Source organism: Oncorhynchus nerka, linkage group LG20, assembly GCF_034236695.1.
Source record: "Oncorhynchus nerka isolate Pitt River linkage group LG20, Oner_Uvic_2.0, whole genome shotgun sequence".
Lineage (NCBI taxonomy): Eukaryota > Metazoa > Chordata > Actinopteri > Salmoniformes > Salmonidae > Oncorhynchus > Oncorhynchus nerka.
Window position 1 is genome coordinate 92,123,414 of NC_088415.1, and position 21,573 is coordinate 92,144,986.

General features: G+C 54.4%; 1 protein-coding gene across 1 annotated transcript in view; it reads left to right on the plus strand.

Moving 5' to 3' along the window:
- Positions 1-21,573, plus strand: part of LOC115127078 (receptor-type tyrosine-protein phosphatase mu-like) — a 531,907-nt gene that overhangs the window by 172,328 nt on the left and 338,006 nt on the right. The gene's annotated exons all lie outside the window — the stretch shown is intronic.

Here is a 21,573-nt window from a genome sequence, read left to right on the forward strand (position 1 = left end):
CCAGAGCCCTATGGAACCCTATTCCCTGTATAGTGCACTACTTTATACCAGAGCCCTATGGAACCCTATTCCCTGTATAGTGCACTACTTTAGACCAGAGCCCTATGGAACCCTCTTCCCTATATAGTTTATACCAGAGCTACTTTAGACCAGAGCCCTATGGAACCCTATTCCCTGTATAGTGCACTACTTTAGACCAGAGCCCTATGGAACCCTATTCCCTGTATAGTGCACTACTTTAGACCAGAGCCCTATGGAACCCTATTCCCTGTATAGTGCACTACTTTATACCAGAGCCCTATGGAACCCTCTATCCTATATAGTGCACTACTTTAGACCAGAGCCCTATGGAACCCTATTCCCTGTATAGTGCACTACTTTAGACCAGAGCCCTATGGAACCCTATTCCCTGTATAGTGCACTACTTTATACCAGAGCCCTATGGAACCCTCTATCCTATATAGTGCACTACTTTATACCAGAGCCCTATGGAACCCTATTCCCTGTATAGTGCACTACTTTATACCAGAGCCCTATGGAACCCTCTATCCTATATAGTGCACTACTTTAGACCAGAGCCCTATGGAACCCTATTCCCTGTATAGTGCACTACTTTAGACCAGAGCCCTATGGAACCCTATTCCCTGTATAGTGCACTACTTTAGACCAGAGCCCTATGGAACCCTATTCCCTGTATAGTGCACTACTTTATACCAGAGCCCTATGGAACCCTCTATCCTATATAGTGCATTACTTTAGACCAGAGCCCTATGGAACCCATTCCTGTATAGTGCACTACCTCTATGGAACCCTATCCTATAGTGCACTACTTTAGACCAGAGCCCTATGGAACCCTATTCCCTGTATAGTGCACTACTTTAGACCAGAGCCCTATGGAACCCTATTCCCTATATAGTGCACTACTTTAGACCAGAGCCCTATGGAACCCTATTCCCTGTATAGTGCACTACTTTATACCAGAGCCCTATGGAACCCTCTATCCTATATAGTGCACTACTTTAGACCAGAGCCCTATGGAACCCTATTCCCTGTATAGTGCACTACTTTAGACCAGAGCCCTATGGAACCCTATTCCCTGTATAGTGCACTACTTTAGACCAGAGCCCTATGGAACCCTATTCCCTGTATAGTGCACTACTTTAGACCAGAGCCCAATGGAACCCTATTCCCTGTATAGTGCACTACTTTATACCAGAGCCCAATGGAACCCTATTCCCTATATAGGGAATAGGGTGACATTTGGGGGACACGCTGGCGTTCTGGTGTTAAGGCCTCCACTCTCCCTCCCTCCCTCCACTCTCCCTCCCTCCACCCTTTCCTCCGCCCATCCCTCCACCCTCCCTTCCTCCCTCCACCCTTTCCTCCACCCCCCTCCCTCCACCCTCTATTCCACCCCCTCCCTCCACCCTCTATTCCTGCCTCCACCCTTTCCTCCACCCCCCTCCCTCCACCCTCTATTCCTGCCTCCACCCTTCCCTCTGCCCCTCCCTCCCTCCACCCTTCCTTCCTCCCTCCACCCCTGCCTCCCTCCACTCTTCCCTCCCTCCCACCCTTCTCTCCACCCCCTCCCTCCCTCCCTCCCTCCCTCCACCCTTCCTTCTTCCTCCACCCTTCCCTCCGCCCCTCCCCTCCCTCCCTCCATTCTTCCTTCCTCCCTCCACCCTTCCCTCTCCTCGCCCCTCCCTCCCTCCACCTTCCCTCCATCCTCCCTCCACCCTTTCCTCCGCCCCCTCCCTCCACCCTCTCTTCCTCCTCCACCCTTCCTCCGCCCCTCCCTCCCTCCCTCCACCCTTCCTTCCTCCATCCACCCTTCCCTCCATCCTCCCTCCACCCTTTCCCCCCCTCCTCCCTCCGCCCCTCCCTCCCTCCCTCCCCCTTCCCTCCGCCCTCCCTTCCTCCTCCACCCTTCCCTCCCCGCCCCTCCCTCCACCCTCCCTCCGCCCCTCCCTCCTCTCTCCCTCCACCCTCCCTCCGCCCTCCCCTCTCCCTCTCTCCCTCCACCCTCCCTCCACCCTTCCTTCCTCCCTCCACCCTTCCCTCCACCCTCCCTCCACCCTCCCTCCGCCCCTCCCTCCCTCTCTCCCTCCACCCTCCCTCCCACCCTTCCTTCCTCTCTCCACCCTTCCCTCCACCTTCCCTCCACCCTCCCTCCGCCGCCTCCTCCACCCTCTCTTCCTCCCTCCACCCTTCCCTCCACCCCTTCCTCCCTCCCTCCCTGCCTCCACCTTCCCTCCACCCAACCTCCTTCCTCTCTCCGCCCTCCCTCCCCTCCCTCCACCTCCACCTTCCCCCTCCTCCCTCCTCTCTCCACCCTCCTCCTCCTCCTCCCTCCCTCCACCTCCCTCCGCCCCCCTCCCTCCCTCTCTCCCTCCACCCTCCCTCCGCCCCCCTCCCTCCACCCCCATCCTCCCTCCACCCTTTCCTCCCTCCCCTCTCTTCCTCCCTCCACCCTTCCCTCCACCCTCCCTCCACCCTTCCCTCCACCCTTCCTCCGCCCCCTCCCTCCTCCCCTTCCCCTCCATCCTCCCTCCACCCTTTCTCCGCCTCCCTCCATCTCCCCCCTCCCCTTCCTCCCCTCTCCCTCCACCCCTTCCTTCCTCCCTCTTCCTCCTCCACCCTCCGCCTCCCCACCTCCCCTCCTCCACTCCTTCCCTCCACCCTTCCCCTCCACCCTCCCCTTCCTCTCCGCCTCCCTCCCTCCCTCCACCTTCCACCCTCCCTCCCGCCCCTCCCTCCCTCCCACCTCCCCTCCACCCTCCTCCCGCCCCTCCCTCCCTCCCCCTTCCTCCCCCTCCACCCTTCCCTCCCGCTCCTTCCTCCCTCCACCCTTCCTCCGCCCCTCCATCTCCCCTCCACCCTCCCTCCACCCTCCTCTTCCTCCTCCACCCTCCCTTCCACCCTCCCTCTTCCCTCACCCCTTCCCTCCACCCCACCCTTCCTTCCTCCCTCCACCCTTCCCTCCACCCAACCCTTCCTCCCTCCGCCCCTCCTCCTCCTCCACCCTTCCTCCTCCCTCCACCCCCCCCCTCCCTCCCACCCTTCCTTCCTCCCTCCACCCTTCCCTTCCATCCCAACCCTTTCCTCCCTCCGCCACCCCTTCCCTCCCCTCCCCACCCTTTCCTCCCCCCCTCCCTCCCTCCACCCTCCTTCCTCCCTCCACCCTTCCCTCCACCCAACCCTTCCCTCCCCTCCCTCCCTCCTCCTTCCCTCCCTCCCTCCACCCTTCCCTCCCGCCTCTCCACCTCCCTCCACCCCCTCCTCCACCCTTCCCTCCACCCTCCCTCCGCCCCTCTCTTCCTCCCCCCACCTTCCCTCCACCCTTCCCTCCTCCCTCCACCCTTCCTCCTCCCTCCGCCCCCCTCCCTCACTCCCCCTCCACCCTTTCCTCCGCCCCCCTCCTCCCTCCACCCTTCCTTCCTCCCTCCACCCTTCCCTCCACCCCAACCCTTCCTCCCTCCCTCCCTCCCTCCCCTCCCTCCCTCCGCCCCTCCCTTCCTCCCTCCACCCTTCCCTCCCGCCCTCCCTCCACCCTCCCTCCGCCCCCTCCCTCCCACCCTCTCTCCCTCCACCCCTTCCCTCCACCCTCCCCCAACCCTCCTCCCCCTCCCTCCACCCTCTCTTCCTCCCTCCACCCTTCCCTCCACCCCTTCCTCCCTCCCCTCCCTGCCTCCATCCTTCCCTCCACCAAACCCTTCTTCCCTCCGCCCCTCCCTCCCTCCCTCCACCCTTCCTTCCTCCCTCCCCCTCCCTCCGCCCCTCCCTCCCTCTCTCCCTCCACCCTCCCTCCGCCCCCTCCCTCCCTCTCTCCCTCCACCCTCCCTCCACCCTTCCTTCCTCCCTCCACCCTTCCCTCCACCCTCCTCCCTCCGCCCCCTCCCTCCACCCTCTCTTCCTCCCTCCACCCTCCCTCCACCCCTTCCTCCCTCCCTCCGCCTCCCATCCTTCCTCCACCCAACCCTTCCTCCCTCCTCCACCCCTCCCTCCCTCCACCCCTTCCTTCCTCCCTCCCTCCTCCCCCTTCCTTCCTCCCTCCGCCCCTTCCCTCCGCCCCCTCCCTCCCTCCCTCCACCCCTTCCCTCCTCCACCCCTTCCTCCCTCCCCCCTCCCTCCCTCCGCCCCTCCTCCGCCCACCCTTCCCTCCCTCCCCCTCCGCCCCTCCTCTCTCCCTCCGCCCCTCCCTCCCTCCACCCTTCCCTCCCCCGCCCCTCCCTCCCTCCCTCTCTCCCTCCACCCTTCCCTCCATCTCCCCTCCCTCCCTCCACCCTTCCCTCCCTCCCTCCTCCCCTCCCTCTCTCCCTCCACCCTTCCCTCCGCCCCTCCCTCCACCCTTCCCTCCCCTCCCTCCCTCCGCCCCTCCCTCCCTCCGCCCCATCCCTCCCTCCCTCCACCCCTCCCTCCCGCCCTTCCCTCCCCCCTTCCCTCCGCCTCCCTTCCTCCCTCCACCCTTCCCTCCCGCCCTCCCTCCACCCTCCTCCTCCCCTCCCTCCCTCTCTCCCTCCACCCTCCCTCTCCCTCCACCCTCCCCTCCGCCCCTCCATCTCTCCCTCCACCCTCCCTCCACCCTTTCTTCCTCCCTCCACCCTTCCCTCCACCTCCTCCCCCACCTTCCTCCCTCCACCCTTCCCTCCGCCCCTCCCTCTCTCCCTCCACCCTCCCTCCGCCCCTCCTTTCCTCCCTCCACCTCCCTCCGCCTCCCCTCCGCCCCTCCCTCCGCCCTCCCCTCTCTCCCTCCGCCTCCCTCTCTCCCTCCGCCTCCCTCCCTCCCTCCACCCCACTTCCCTCCGCCCCTCCCTCCCTCCCTCCCTCTCTCCCTCCACCCTTCCCTCCGCCCTCCCTCCCTCCACCCTTCCCTCCCCCCCCTCCCTCCGCCCCTCCCTCTCTCTCCCTCCACCCTTCCCTCCGCCCCTCCCCTCCACCCTTCCCTCCCTCCCTCCCTCCGCCCCTCCCTCCCTCCGCCCATCCCTCCCTCCCTCCACCCTCCCTCCGCCCTTCCCTCCGCCCTTCCCTCCGCCCCTCCTTCCTCCCTCCACCCTTCCCTCCCTCCATCCCTCCCTCCACCCTCCTTCCCCCCTCCCTCCCTCTCTCCCCCTCCACCCTCCCTCCGCCCCTCCATCTCTCCCTCCACCCTCCTCCACCCTTTCTTCCTCCCTCCACCCTTCCCTCCACCCCCTCCCTCCCCGCCCCCCTCCCTCCACCCTCTCTTCCTCCCTCCACCCCTTCCCTCCACCCAACCCTTCCTCCCCTCCGCCCCTCCCTCCCTCCCTCCACCCTTCCTTCCTCCCCTCCACCCTCCCTCCGCCCCTCCCTCCGCCTCTCTCCCTCCACCCTCCCTCCGCCCCTCCTTTCCCTCCCTCCCCTCCCTCCCCTCCCTCCACCCCTCCCTCTCTCCCTCCGCCCCTCCCTCTCTCCCTCCACCCTTCCCTCCGCCCCTCCCTCCCTCTCTCCCTCCACCCTTCCCTCCGCCCCTCCCTCCCTCCCTCCACCCCTTCCCTCCCTCCCTCCCTCCACCCTTCCCTCCCTCCCTCCCTCCGCCCCTCCCTCCCTCCGCCCATCCCTCCCTTCCCTCCCCTCCGCCCTCCCTCCACCCTTCCCTCCCTTCCCTCCGCCCCCTCCCTCCCTCCGCCCCCCTCTCCACCCTCTCTTCCTCCCTCCACCCTTCCCTCCACCCCTTCCTCCTCCCCTCCCTGCCTCCCTCCCTCCCTCCACCCTTCATTCCTCCCTCCGCCCTTCCCTCCGCCCCTCCCTCCCTCCTCCACCCTTCCCTCCACACAACCCCTTCCTCCCTCCGTCCCTCCCTCCTCCGCCCCTCCCTCCGCCCTCCCTCTCTCCCTCCACCCCCCCCCTCTCCCCTCCGCCCCTCCTCCCTCCCTCCACCCTTCCCTCCGCCCCTCCCTCCCTCCCTCCCTCTCTCCCTCCACCCTTCCCTCCGCCCCTCCCTCCCTCCACCCCTTCCCTCCCTCCCTCCCTCCGCCCCTCCCTCTCTCCCTCACCCTTCCCTCCGCCCCTCCCTCCACCCTTCCCTCCCTCCCTCCCTCCGCCCCTCCCTCCCTCCGCCCATCCCTCCCTCCCTCCACCCTCCCTCCGCCCTTCCCTCCGCCCTTCCCTCCGCCCCTCCCTTCCTCCCTCCACCCTTCCTCCCGCCCCCTCCCTCCACCCTCCCTCCGCCCCTCCCTCCCTCTCTCCCTCCACCCTCCCTCCGCCCCTCCATCTCTCCCTCCACCCTCCCTCCACCCTTTCTTCCTCCCTCCACCCTTCCCTCCACCCTCCCTCCACCCTTCCTTCCTCCCTCCACCCTCCCTCCGCCCCTCCCTCTCCCTCCACCCTCCCTCCTCCCCTCCTTTCCTCCCTCCACACTCCCTCCGCCCTCCCTCCACCCCTCCCTCTCTCCCTCCGCCCCCCTCTCTCCCTCCACCCCTCCCTCCCTCCCTCCACCCTTCCCTCCGCCCCTCCCTCCTCCCTCTCTCCCTCCCCCCCTTCCCTCCGCCCCTCCTCCCTCCACCCTTCCCTCCCCCTCCCTCCGCCCCTCCCTCTCTCCCGCCCCCCTCCCTCTCTCCCTCCGCCCCTCCCTCCCTCCCTCCACCCTTCCCTCCTTCCCCTCCCTCCCTCCCTCCCTCTCTCCCTCCACCCCTTCCCTCCGCCCCTCCCTCCCTCCACCCTTCCCTCCCTCCCTCCCTCCGCCCCTCCCTCCCTCCGCCCATCCCTCCCTCCCTCCACCCTCCCTCCGCCCTTCCCTCCGCCCTTCCCTCCGCCCCTCTCTCCCTCGACCCTCCCTGTCTGCACTTTATGTCACTGCGTCTGTTCGTCCTTTGTTATTATTCATAATCATTGCTACTTGGGCACTTCATTATACATTGAGTAATGTTTCTAGTGACAAAAAAGACATGTTATTTCAATCTTTTGAGAAATAGGGAATGAATAATACAAGGATGAAACCAATTTGAATGAAACTGAAGGGACTGTTCTTCCTCCCCGGAATCCATGTTTTTAATATATTTTCTTTGAGGACTCCAAAAGATATTCCCAAGGATTTTCTGATTGCTTTTTTTTTTGTACATCTCGTGGATGTACAATCGTGTTGAAACTGGAAGACATTGTGTGTAGATCTCTTTTGTCCTTGGTCTCTCTGTATAGGGCCATTCATGAAATCACCACCGTCTTACTGTATGTCCCCTTTACCATTCTTTACAACCAACCATGCTGCTCATTTTACTGTTGACCTGAGTTCAATTCAACTAAATGTAGCTCAATTCAGGCCCACTGCTGTTACATATGTACCTGTGAATGTGTGAATACACTGATTTAGTTTAGTCCTGTACAGTAGAACCCAATGGGCCCAGGTCTAGCTGTCACATATGTACCTGTGAATGTGTGAATAGACTGATTTAGTTTAGTCCCCCGTACAGTAGAACCCAACGGGCCCAGGCCTAGCTGTCACATATGTACCTGTCATGTGTGAATAGACTGATTTAGTTTAGTCCCCCGTACAGTAGAACCCAATGGGCCCAGGCCTAGCTGTCACATATGTACCTGTCATGTGTGAATACACTGATTTAGTTTAGTCCCCCGTACAGTAGAACCCAATGGGCCCATGTCTAGCTGTCACATATGTACCTGTCATGTGTGAATACACTGATTTAGTTTAGTCCCCCGTACAGTAGAACCCAATGGGCCCAGGTCTAGCTGTCACATATGTACCTGTCATGTGTGAATACACTGATTTAGTTTAGTCCCCCGTACAGTAGAACCCAATGGGCCCAGGTCTAGCTGTCACATATGTACCTGTCATGTGTGAATACACTGATTTAGTTTAGTCCCCCGTACAGTAGAACCCAATGGGCCCAGGCCTAGCTGTCACATATGTACCTGTCATGTGTGAATACACTGATTTAGTTTAGTCCCCCGTACAGTAGAACCCAATGGGCCCAGGTCTAGCTGTCACATGTACCTGTCATGTAAACATTCTGTATCATTCTAGTCCTTCTTGGGACACTGTGTTAACTAGCCTCCAGACGAGCTTCAATGCCATACAACTCTCCTTCCGTGGCCTCCAACACAAGTAAAACTAAATGCATGCTCTTCAACCGATCGCTGCCTGCACCTGCCCGCCCGTCCAGCATCACTACTCTGGCGGTTCTGACTTAGAATATGTGGACAACTACAAATACCTGGGTGTCTGGCTAGACTTTAAACTCTCCTTCCAGACTCACATTAAGCATCTCCAATCCAAAATTAAATCTAGAATCGGCTTTACTCTCTCGTTGGCTGGCCAGCTTCATACTCGTTGCCAAACCCACTGGCTCCAGGTCATCTATAAGTCTTTGTTAGGTAAAGCCCCACCTTTTCTCAGCTCACTGGTCACCATAGCCTCACCCACTCGTAGCACGCGCTCCAGCAGGTATATCTCACTGGTCACCCCCAAAGCCAATTCCTCCTTTGGTTGTCTTTCCTTCCAGTTCTCTGCTGCCAATGACTGGAACGAACTGCAAAAATGAAACTGGAAACACTTATCTCCCTCACTAGCTTTAAGCACCAGCTGTCAGAGCAGCTCACAGATCATTGCACCTGTACATAGCCCATCTATAATTTAGCCCAAACAACTACCCCTTCCCCTACTGTATTTATTTATTTATCTTGTTCCTTTGCACCCCAGTATCTCTACTTGCACATTAATCTTCTGCACATCTATTCACTCCAGTGTTTAATTGGTAAGCTGTAATTACTTCGCCACCATGGCCTATTTATTGCCTTACCTCCCTTATCTTACCTCATTTGCTCACACTGTATATAGACGTCTTCTATTGTATTATTGACTGTACGTTTGTTTATGTGTAACTCTGTGTTGTTGTATGTGTCGAACTGCTTTGCTTTATCGTGGCCAGGTCGCAGTTGTAAATGAGAACTTGTTCTACCTGGATAAATAAATGTGTGAATACACTGATTTAGCTTAGTCCTGTACAATATAACCAACTGGCCCCGGGTCTAGCTGTTACATCTGAACCAGTGTGAAGTTGTTTACCACATCAAATCCATCCATGCAGGATAAGTGTACCTTCTGACTAGCCCTACCATCAGGTGGCTTTCCGCTCATAGCAGGGGGTAGTGCATTACAGCAACAGGACTGAAATACTGCCCGCCGCTTCAGCCATCATGGAACATTGACTTGAATGTGAATGTCTGTTGTAGTAATACTGTTTCTGTGGTCCCATCCTGGCAGGGGGGGTAGTGCATTACAGCAACAGGATATCACAGTGTTTCGCAGCATAAAGTTATTTTCAACCACTCGAGGCTGAGAAGCAGTTAAACATTCGACCTGAGAAGTTATCCCAATACCAGCTAAACATTCCCCTCAGAAGTTACCCCAATACCAGCTAAACATTCCCCTCAGAAGTTAACCCAATACCAGCTAAACATTCCCCACAGAAGTTACCCCAATACCAGCTAAACATTCCCCTCAGAAGTTAACCCAATACCAGCTAAACATTCCCCTCAGAAGTTACCCCAATACCAGCTAAACATTCCCCTCAGAAGTTAACCCAATACCAGCTAAACATTCCCCTCAGAAGTTAACCCAATACCAGCTAAACATTCCCCTCAGAGTATGTTGGTGTTAGCACATTCCAGTTGATAGAATCTACGCTCTAGATTCAATCCATTTCAGGTAGCATTCTGGATAACGCAGTGGCATGTCTGTGCTTTTCAGACGTGCATTTGATTTGTACAGCAGAAACATGTCCTCCTACAGTGAGAAACTCTGAAGTTGTAACGGATTTCGTTGGTGGAAGAAGGTGAGGACCAAAGCGCAGCGTGATAAGGTGTCCGTGTTAAATTTATTCAATAACTGAACGCTGAAACACAAAGTAAACACAACGCACAACCGAAACAGTCCTGTCTGGTAGAGACACCGAGACAGAAAACAACTACCCACAACTCAAGTGGGAAAAACAGGCTGCCTAAGTATGGTTCTCAATCAGAGACAACGATTGACAGCTGCCTCTGATTGGGAACCATACCAGGTCAAACACATAGAAATAGAAAACATAGAACACAAAACGCAGAATGCCCACCCCAACTCACGCCCTGACCAAACTAAAATAGAGACATAAAAAAGGAACTAAGGTCAGGACGTGACAGAAGTTTTGTCGTTGACCACTGAGGACCACTGTTGTTCATCTGTTTATCTGGTCCCCCCGAGTCAGAGGTTCCAGAAGGAACTAAAATTATAGTAGAGGGATGGACCCAGTGTTACACATAAACACTATACGAGTGTTTACCATGAGGGACCAGGGCATGTTTACCATGAGGGACCACACCATGTTTACCATGAGGGACTATGGCATGTTTACCATGAGGGACCACACCATGTTTACCATGAGGGACCACACCATGTTTACCATGAGGGACCACACCATGTTTACCATGAGGGACCACACCATGTTTACCATGAGGGACCACACCATGTTTACCATGAGAGACCACACCAAGTTTACCATGAGGGACCACGGCATGTTTACCATGAGGGACCACAACATGTTTACCATGAGGGACCACACCATGTTTACCATGAGAGACCACACCATGTTTACCATGAGGGACCACACCATGTTTACCATGAGGGACTATAGCATGTTTACCATGAGGGACCACACCATGTTTACCATGAGGGACCACACCATGTTTACCATGAGGGACTATGGCAAGTTTACCATGAGGGACCACACCATGTTTACCATGAGGGACCACGGCATGTTTACCATGAGGGACCACAACATGTTTACCATGAGGGACCACACCAAGTTTACCATGAGGGACCACACCATGTTTACCATGAGGGACCACACCATGTTTACCATGAGGGACCACACCATGTTTACCATGAGGGACCACACCATGTTTACCATGAGAGACCACACCAAGTTTACCATGAGGGACCACACCATGTTTACCATGAGGGACCACACCATGTTTACCATGAGAGACCACACCATGTTTACCATGAGGGACCACACCATGTTTACCATGAGGGACCACACCATGTTTACCATGAGGGACCACACCATGTTTACCATGAGAGACCACACCATGTTTACCATGAGGGACTATAGCATGTTTACCATGAGGGACTATAGCATGTTTACCATGAGGGACCACACCATGTTTACCATGAGGGACCACACCATGTTTACCATGAGGGACTATGGCAAGTTTACCATGAGGGACCACGGCAAGTTTACCATGAGGGACCACGGCATGTTTACCATGAGGGACCACAACATGTTTACCATGAGGGACCACACCAAGTTTACCATGAGGGACCACACCATGTTTACCATGAGGGACCACACCATGTTTACCATGAGGGACCAGGGCATGTTTACCATGAGGGACCACACCATGTTTACCATGAGAGACCACACCAAGTTTACCATGAGGGACCACACCAAGTTTACCATGAGGACCACACCATGTTTACCATGAGGACCACACCAAGTTTACCATGAGGGACCACACCAAGTTTACCATGAGGGACCACACCATGTTTACCATGAGGGACCACACCATGTTTACCATGAGGGACCACACCATGTTTACCATGAGGGACCACACCATGTTTACCATGAGGGACCACGGCATGTTTACCATGAGGGACCACACCATGTTTACCATGAGGGACCACAACATGTTTACCATGAGGGACCACACCAAGTTTACCATGAGGGACCACACCATGTTTACCATGAGGGACCACACCATGTTTACCATGAGGGACCACACCATGTTTTACCATGAGGACCAGGGCATATTTACCATGGGACCACACCATGTTTGTTTATGAGGACCACACCATGTTTACCATGAGGGACCACACCATGTTTACCATGAGGGACCACACCATGTTTACCATGAGGGACCACACCATGTTTACCATGAGGGACCACACCATGTTTACCATGAGGGACCACACCATGTTTACCATGAGGGACTATAGCATGTTTACCATGAGGGACTATAGCATGTTTACCATGAGGGACCACACCATGTTTACCATGAGGACCACACCATGTTTACCATGAGGGACCATGGCAAGTTTACCATGAGGGACCACACCATGAGGGACCACGGCATTTTACCATGAGGGACCACAACATGTTTACCATGAGAGACCACACCATGTTTACCATGAGGGACTATAGCATGTTTACCATGAGGGACTATAGCATGTTTACCATGAGGGACCACACCATGTTTACCATGAGGGACCACACCATGTTTACCATGAGGGACCACACCATGTTTACCATGAGAGACCACACCATGTTTACCATGAGGGACTATAGCATGTTTACCATGAGGGACTATAGCATGTTTACCATGAGGGACCACACCATGTTTACCATGAGGGACCACACCATGTTTACCATGAGGGACTATGGCAAGTTTACCATGAGGGACCACGGCAAGTTTACCATGAGGGACCACGGCATGTTTACCATGAGGGACCACAACATGTTTACCATGAGAGACCACACCATGTTTACCATGAGGGACTATAGCATGTTTACCATGAGGGACTATAGCATGTTTACCATGAGGGACCACACCATGTTTACCATGAGGGACCACACCAAGTTTACCATGAGGGACCACACCATGTTTACCATGAGGGACCACACCATGTTTACCATGAGGGACCAGGGCATGTTTACCATGAGGGACCACACCATGTTTACCATGAGAGACCACACCAAGTTTACCATGAGGGACCACACCAAGTTTACCATGAGGGACCACACCAAGTTTACCATGAGGGACCACACCATGTTTACCATGAGGGACCACACCATGTTTACCATGAGGGACCACACCATGTTTACCATGAGGGACCACACCATGTTTACCATGAGGGACCACGGCATGTTTACCATGAGGGACCACGGCATGTTTACCATGAGGGACCACACCATGTTTACCATGAGGGACCACGGCATGTTTACCATGAGGGACCACGGCAAGTTTACCATAAGGGACCACACCAAGTTTACCATGTCCCAAGATCCCATGTGGCTAGTAGCAAACACAGAGCAACAGAATGTTAAATATAAAGCCAACCAGATGAGTCTATATTCCAATGTGGCGTAGTGGGCTAGAGATCGAGACTTGAAGCTGGCAGAACCAGGGCTATTGGGCCTCCCAGGGCCTCCCGGGTGGCGCAGTGGTTAAGGGTGCAGTACTGCAGTGCCAGCAGTAGACCTTCGTCTCTCCCGAGCCCGTACGGGAGTTGTAGCGATGAGACAAGATAGTAGCTACTAAACAATTGGATACCACGAAATTGGGGAGAAAACGGGGTAAAATTTAAAAAAATTAAAATAAAATAAAAAAGAACCAGGGCTACAGAACAGGGCCAGAGATGGAGTCTTGAGGCTAGCAGAACCAGGGTTACATAACTGGGCCAGAGATGGAGACTTGAGGCTAGCAGAACCAGGGCTACAGAACAGGGCCAGAGATGGAGACTTGAGGCTAGCAGAACCAGGGCTATGGAACAGGGCCAGAGATGGAGTCTTGAGGCTAGCAGAACCAGGGCTACAGAACAGGGCCAGAGATTGAGTCTTGAGGCTAGCAGAACCAGGGCTACAGAACAGGGCCAGAGATGGAGTCTTGAGGCTAGCAGAACCAGGGCTACAGAACAGGGCCAGAGATGGAGTCTTGAGGCTAGCAGAACCAGGGCTACAGAACAGGGCCAGAGATGGAGTCTTGAGGCTAGCAGAACCAGGGCTATGGAGCAGGGCCAGAGATGGAGTCTTGAGGCTAGCAGAACCAGGGCTAGAGAACAGGGCCAGAGATGGAGTCTTGAGGCTAGCAGAACCAGGGCTACAGAACAGGGCCAGAGATGGAGTCTTGAGGCTAGCAGAACCAGGGCTACGGAGCAGGGCCAGAGATGGAGTCTTGAGGCTAGCAGAACCAGGGTTACAGAACAGGGCCAGAGATGGAGACTTGAAGCTGGCAGAACCAGGGCTAGAGAACAGGGCCAGAGATGGAGTCTTGAGGCTAGCAGAACCAGGGCTACAGAACAGGGCCAGAGATGGAGTCTTGAGGCTTGCAGAACCAGGGCTATGGAGCAGGGCCAGAGATGGAGTCTTGAGGCTAGCAGAACCAGGGTTACAGAACAGGGCCAGATATGGAGACTTCAAGCTAGCAGAACCAGGGTTACAGAACAGGGCCAGAGATGGAGTCTTGAGGCTAGCAGAACCAGGGCTACAGAACAGGGCCAGAGATCGAGTCTTGAGGCTAGCAGAACCAGGGCTACAGAACAGGGCCAGAGATGGAGACTTGAAGCTGGCAGAACCAGGGCTACAGAACAGGGCCATAGATGGAGTCTTGAGGCTAGCAGAACCAAGGCTACAGAACAGGGCCAGAGATGGAGTCTTGAGGCTAGCAGAACCAGGGCTACAGAACAGGGCCAGAGATCGAGTCTTGAGGCTAGCAGAACCAGGGCTACAGAACAGGGCCAGAGATGGAGTCTTGAGGCTAGCAGAACCAGGGCTACAGAACAGGGCCAGAGATGGAGTCTTGAGGCTAGCAGAACCAGGGCTACAGAACAGGGCCAGAGATGGAGTCTTGAGGCTAGCAGAACCAGGGCTATGGAGCAGGGCCAGAGATGGAGTCTTGAGGCTAGCAGAACCAGGGTTACAGAACAGGGCCAGATATGGAGACTTCAAGCTAGCAGAACCAGGGCTACAGAACAGGGCCAGAGATGGAGTCTTGAGGCTAGCAGAACCAGGGCTATGGAGCAGGGCCAGAGATGGAGTCTTGAGGCTAGCAGAACCAGGGCTACAGAACAGGGCCAGAGATGGAGTCTTGAGGCTAGCAGAACCAGGGCTACAGAACAGGGCCAGAGATGGAGACTTGAAGCTGGCAGAACCAGGGCTACAGAACAGGTCCAGAGATGGAGTCTTGAGGCTAGCAGAACCAGGGCTACAGAACAGGGCCAGAGATGGAGTCTTGAGGCTAGCAGAACCAGGGCTACAGAACAGGGCCAGAGATCGAGTCTTCAAGCTAGCAGAACCAGGGCTACAGAACAGGGCCAGAGATGGAGTCTTGAGGCTAGCAGAACCAGGGTTACAGAACAGGGCCAGATATGGAGACTTCAAGCTAGCAGAACCAGGGCTACAGAACAGGGCCAGAGATGGAGTCTTGAGGCTAGCAGAACCAGGGCTATGGAGCAGGGCCAGAGATGGAGTCTTGAGGCTAGCAGAACCAGGGTTACAGAACAGGGCCAGAGATGGAGTCTTGAGGCTAGGGCAGAACCAGGGCTACAGAACAGGGCCAGAGATGGAGTCTTGAGGCTAGCAGAACCAGGGCTACAGAACAGGGCCAGAGATGGAGACTTGAAGCTGGCAGAACCAGGGCTACAGAACAGGTCCAGAGATGGAGTCTTGAGGCTAGCAGAACCAGGGCTACAGAACAGGGCCAGAGATGGAGTCTTGAGGCTAGCAGAACCAGGGCTACAGAACAGGGCCAGAGATGGAGTCTTGAGGCTAGCAGAACCAGGGCTACAGAACAGGGCCAGAGATGGAGTCTTGAGGCTAGCAGAACCAGGGCTACAGAACAGGGCCAGAGATGGAGACTTGAAGCTGGCAGAACCAGGGCTACAGAACAGGGCCAGAGATGGAGTCTTGAGGCTAGCAGAACCAGGGCTACAGAACAGGGCCAGAGATGGAGTCTTGAGGCTAGCAGAACCAGGGTTACAGAACAGGGCCAGATATGGAGACTTGAGGCTAGCAGAACCAGGGCTACAGAACAGGGCCAGAGATGGAGTCTTGAGGCTAGCAGAACCAGGGCTATGGAGCAGGGCCAGAGATGGAGTCTTGAGGCTAGCAGAACCAGGGTTACAGAACAGGGCCAGAGATGGAGTCTTGAGGCTAGCAGAACCAGGGCTACAGAACAGGGCCAGAGATGGAGTCTTGAGGCTAGCAGAACCAGGGCTACAGAACAGGGCCAGAGATGGAGACTTGAAGCTGGCAGAACCAGGGCTACAGAACAGGTCCAGAGATGGAGTCTTGAGGCTAGCAGAACCAGGGCTACAGAACAGGGCCAGAGATGGAGTCTTGAGGCTAGCAGAACCAGGGCTACAGAACAGGGCCAGAGATCGAGTCTTCAAGCTAGCAGAACCAGGGCTACAGAACAGGGCCAGAGATGGAGTCTTGAGGCTAGCAGAACCAGGGTTACAGAACAGGGCCAGATATGGAGACTTCAAGCTAGCAGAACCAGGGATACAGAACAGGGCCAGAGATGGAGTCTTGAGGCTAGCAGAACCAGGGCTATGGAGCAGGGCCAGAGATGGAGTCTTGAGGCTAGCAGAACCAGGGTTACAGAACAGGGCCAGAGATGGAGTCTTGAGGCTAGCAGAACCAGGGCTACAGAACAGGGCCAGAGATCGAGTCTTGAGGCTAGCAGAACCAGGGCTACAGAACAGGGCCAGAGATGGAGACTTGAAGCTGGCAGAAACAGGGCTACAGAACAGGTCCAGAGATGGAGTCTTGAGGCTAGCAGAACCAGGGCTACAGAACAGGGCCAGAGATGGAGTCTTGAGGCTAGCAGAACCAGGGCTACAGAACAGGGCCAGAGATCGAGTCTTGAGGCTAGCAGAACCAGGGCTACAGAACAGGGCCAGAGATGGAGTCTTGAGGCTAGCAGAACCAGGGCTACAGAACAGGGCCAGAGATGGAGACTTGAAGCTGGCAGAACCAGGGCTACAGAACAGGTCCAGAGATGGAGTCTTGAGGCTAGCAGAACCAGGGCTATGGAGCAGGGCCAGAGATGGAGTCTTGAGGCTAGCAGAACCAGGGTTACAGAACAGGGCCAGATATGGAGACTTCAAGCTAGCAGAACCAGGGCTACAGAACAGGGCCAGAGATGGAGTCTTGAGGCTAGCAGAACCAGGGCTATGGAGCAGGGCCAGAGATGGAGTCTTGAGGCTAGCAGAACCAGGGCTATGGAGCAGGGCCAGAGATGGAGTCTTGAGGCTAGCAGAACCAGGGTTACAGAACAGGGCCAGAGATGGAGTCTTGAGGCTAGCAGAACCAGGGCTACAGAACAGGGCCAGAGATCGAGTCTTGAGGCTAGCAGAACCAGGGCTACAGAACAGGGCCAGAGATGGAGTCTTGAGGCTAGCAGAACCAGGGCTACAGAACAGGGCCAGAGATGGAGTCTTGAGGCTAGCAGAACCAGGGCTACAGAACAGGGCCAGAGCTGGAGCCTTGAGGCTAGCAGAACCAGGGCTATGGAACAGGGCCAGAGATGGAGTCTTGAGGCTAGCAGAACCAGGGCTACAGAACAGGGCCAGAGATGGAGTCTTGAGGCTAGCAGAACCAGGGCTATGGAGCAGGGCCAGAGATGGAGTCTTGAGGCTAGCAGAACCAGGGCTATGGAACAGGGCCAGAGCTGGAGTCTTGAGGCTAGCAGAACCAGGGCTATGGAACAGGGCCAGAGATGGAGTCTTGAGGCTAGCAGAACCAGGGCTACAGAACAGGGCCAGAGATGGAGTCTTGAGGCTAGCAGAACCAGGGCTATGGAGCAGGGCCAGAGATGGAGTCTTGAGGCTAGCAGAACCAGGGCTATGGAACAGGGCCAGAGCTGGTGTCTTGAGGCTAGCAGAACCAGGGCTACGGAACAGGGCCAGAGATGGAGTCTTGAGGCTAGCAGAACCAGGGCTACAGAACAGGGCCAGAGATGGAGTCTTGAGGCTAGCAGAACCAGGGCTACAGAACAGGGCCAGAGATGGAGTCTTGAGGCTGGCAGAACCAGGGCTATGGAGTCAGTGTCTGGACCAAGGTAGGAACGCCACGTCGGTCCGTTTAGAGAGCAGTCGACACAAAGTAGAGAGAGCCATTTGTTTCATAATATATACATCCTCAGCAGGATGGGAACAAGAACATTGCCAACCATTCTTTATTTTCAATGTAAAAGGATAAGGGCTTTCTGCATACAATTTCAAGCGTAGAAAAATGGTTAAGAAAATAGATAGTGTTAGAGCAGAGGACAAACAAAGGTCCTCCTCTCCTGTCGTCAATGGCCTTCTACCTACTAATCCAGGTATATAGGTTGCATCCCAAATGCCTCCCTATTACCTATATAGATCACTACTCCAGGGCCCATAGGGCTCTGGTTAAAACTAGTGCACTAAATAGGAAATAGGGTACCATTTGGGACTCGGAGCCTTGTCTACTCACCAGATCCATCTGTTCCAACGAGAATAGACGAGGGAATAGTTCGGTGAGCTTGACTGTTTTTTTTCTTCTAATTAATCCCATTGTTGCCTTGAGGTCTGAATAGAGAGTCACTCCTACCTCTGGGCTCCAGATAACGTTGACTTCCTATTATTGTTTGAGGTAAGGTTGAATGAAGGCACTTTTTTTTTCAGGCAGAGAAAAGCATAATAGATTGAGTTTGGTGTTGTGGATTGGGGAGGAGAAGGAGAAGAGGGAGGAGATGATGAAGGTTATCTGAGTAATAGAACAATAATCAATGAATGTCTGTACCCACCAGGCCCTGGTCAAATGTAGTATATAGGACAGGGATTCCACAAAAAACATTTGAACTTCATTTGAATTGTTAATTATCTGCAAATCTACACATTTTTCCAGGGTGGACAGAAATATTTCTAAAATTATATCCGAGTGAGAGTGACTAACAAAATCAATGGGCGGCGTCCCGGTCGCTAATCAAATCCAAATCAAATGGTTTTGGTCAGATACACATATTTAGCAAATGTTATTGTTGGTTATAGTGAAATGCTTGTGTTCCTATCTCCAACAGCACACAATACACAATACACACATCTAAAAGTCAAAGAATGGAATTAAAGGGGTTAAGAAAAAGATGAATATTAGGATGAGCAATGACGGAGTAGCATTGACTAGAATACAGTAGAATGGAGTATATACTGTACATAAGAGATGAGTAAATCAGTATGTAAACATTATGTCTATGTATATAGGGCAGCAGTCTCCAAGGTGCAGGGTTGAGTAACCGGGTGGTAGCCGGATAGTGATGGCTATTTTAACAGTTTAATGGCCTTGAGATGAAAACTGTTTTTCAGTCTCTCAGTCCCAGCTTTGATGCACCTGTACTGACCTCGCCTTCTGGATGATAACGGGGTGAACAGGCAGTGGCTCAGGTGGTTGATATCCTTTATGATATTTTTGGCCTTCCTGTGACATCGGGTGGTGTGGGTGTCCTGGAGGGCAGGCAGTGTGCCCCCGGTGATGCGTTGGGTAGATCGCACCACCCTCTGGAGAGCCCTGCGGTTGTGGGCGGTGCAGTTGCCGGGCAGTGATACAGCCAGACAAGATACTCTCTTGTATATCTGTAAAAGTTTGTATCAAGATCATCATCCCCAAAACATCCCTACAAACATCCCCAAAACATCCCTCCAACACATACCCAAAACATCCCTACAACAGATACCCAAAACATCCCTCCAACACATACCCAAAACATCCCTACAACACAGATACCCAAAACATCCCTACAACATATACCCAAAACATCCCTCCAACACATACCCAAAACATCCCTCCAACACCTGCCCAAAACATCCCTACATACACACACACGCACAAACACGCATACCCAAAACATCCATACACACACACACCCACACACACATAAACACGCATACCCAAAACATCCCTACACACACACACGCGCACACACACACACACACACACACACACACGCACACGCACACGCACACGCACACACACACACACACACACACACACACACACACACACGCACACACACACACACACACACACACACACACACAATGGTCACTCTGACAGAGCTCCAGAGTTCCTCTGCGGAGATGGGAGAACCTTCCAGAAGGACAACCGCCTCTGAAGCACTCCAACAATCAGGCCTTTATGATAGAGTGGCCAAACGGAAGCCACTCCTCAGTAAAAGGCACATGACAGCCCACTTGGAGTTTGCCAAGAGGCACCTAAAGAACTCTGACCATGAGAAAGATGAAACCAAGATTGAACTTTTTAGCATGAATGACAAGCTTCACATCCGTTGGAAACTTGGCACCATCCCTACGGTGAAGCATGGTGGTGGTGACAGCTTTATGCTGTGGGTATGTTTTTCAGCGGCAGGAACTGAGAGACTAGTCAGGATCGAGGGAAAGATTAACGGAGCAAATTACAGAGAGATCCTTGATGAAAACCTGCTCCAGAGAGCTACGGACCTAAGACTGGGGGTGAAGGTTCATCTTCCAACTGGACAACGAACCTAAGCACACAGCCAAGACAACACAGGAGTGGCTTCGGGACAAGTCTCTGAATGTTCTTGATTGGCCCAGCCAGAGCCCGGACTTGAACCCGATTAAACATCTCTGGAGAGAGAACTGAAAATAGCTGTGCAGTGACACTCCCCATCCAGCCTGACAGAGTTTGAGACGATCTGCAGAGAAGAATGGGAGAATCCCCTATATACAGCTGTGCTAAGTTTGTAGCGTCATACCCAAGAAGACTCGAGGCGATCAGGCTTAACACTTGGGTCATCTGCTAACTTAATGATGGTGTTGGAGTCCTGTCTGGCCACGTGGTCGTGGGTGAACAGGGAGTACAAGAGGAGACTGAGCACACACCCCTGGGGGGCTCCAGTGTTGAGGATCAGCGTGGCAGATGTGTTGCTACCTACCCTCACCACCTAGGGGTGGCCTGTCAGGAAGTCCAGGATCCAGTTGCAGAGGAAAGTGTTTAGTCCCAGGATCCTTAGCTTAGTGATGAGCTTTTAGGGTACTATGGTGTTCAACTCTGAGCTGTAGTTCATGAATAGCATTCACAGGAAGGTGTTCCTTTTGTCCAGAGATTGCATCATCTATGTATCTGTTTGGGCGGTATGCAAATTGGAGTGGGTTTCTGGGATAATGGTGTTGATGTGAGCCATTACCATCGTTTCAAAGCACTTCATGGCTACGGATGTGTGTGCTACGGGTCTGTAGTCCTTTAGGCAGGTTGCCTTAGTGTTCTTGGGCACAGGGACTATGGTGGTCTGCTTAAACCATGTTGGTATTACAGATTTAGTCAGGAACATGTTGAAAATGTCAGTGAAGACACCTGCCAGTTGGTCAGCACATGCCCGGAGCACACGTCCTGGTAATCCATCTGGCCCCGCAGCCTTGTGTATGTTGACCTGTTTAAAGGTCTTACTCACGTCGGCTACGGAGAGCGTGATCACACAGTCGTCCAGAACAGCTGATCCTCTCATATGCATGCCTCAGTGTTGCTTTCCTCGAAGCGAGCATAGAAGTGATTTAGCTCATCTGGTAGGCTCGTGTCACTGGGCAGCTTGCTTCCCTTTGTAGTCTGTAATAGTTTACAAGCCCCTGAAAGTCAAGAGGTCTGAATACTGTCCCAAAGCGATTTAACTACAGTCACCATATTACATTATATTATAATATTATATTATATAATTACTGATTACAGTGATTGAACTGCCATCCAACTTCTGTCCATCATTCTCAAACTAATACGTGCTGCTACTACT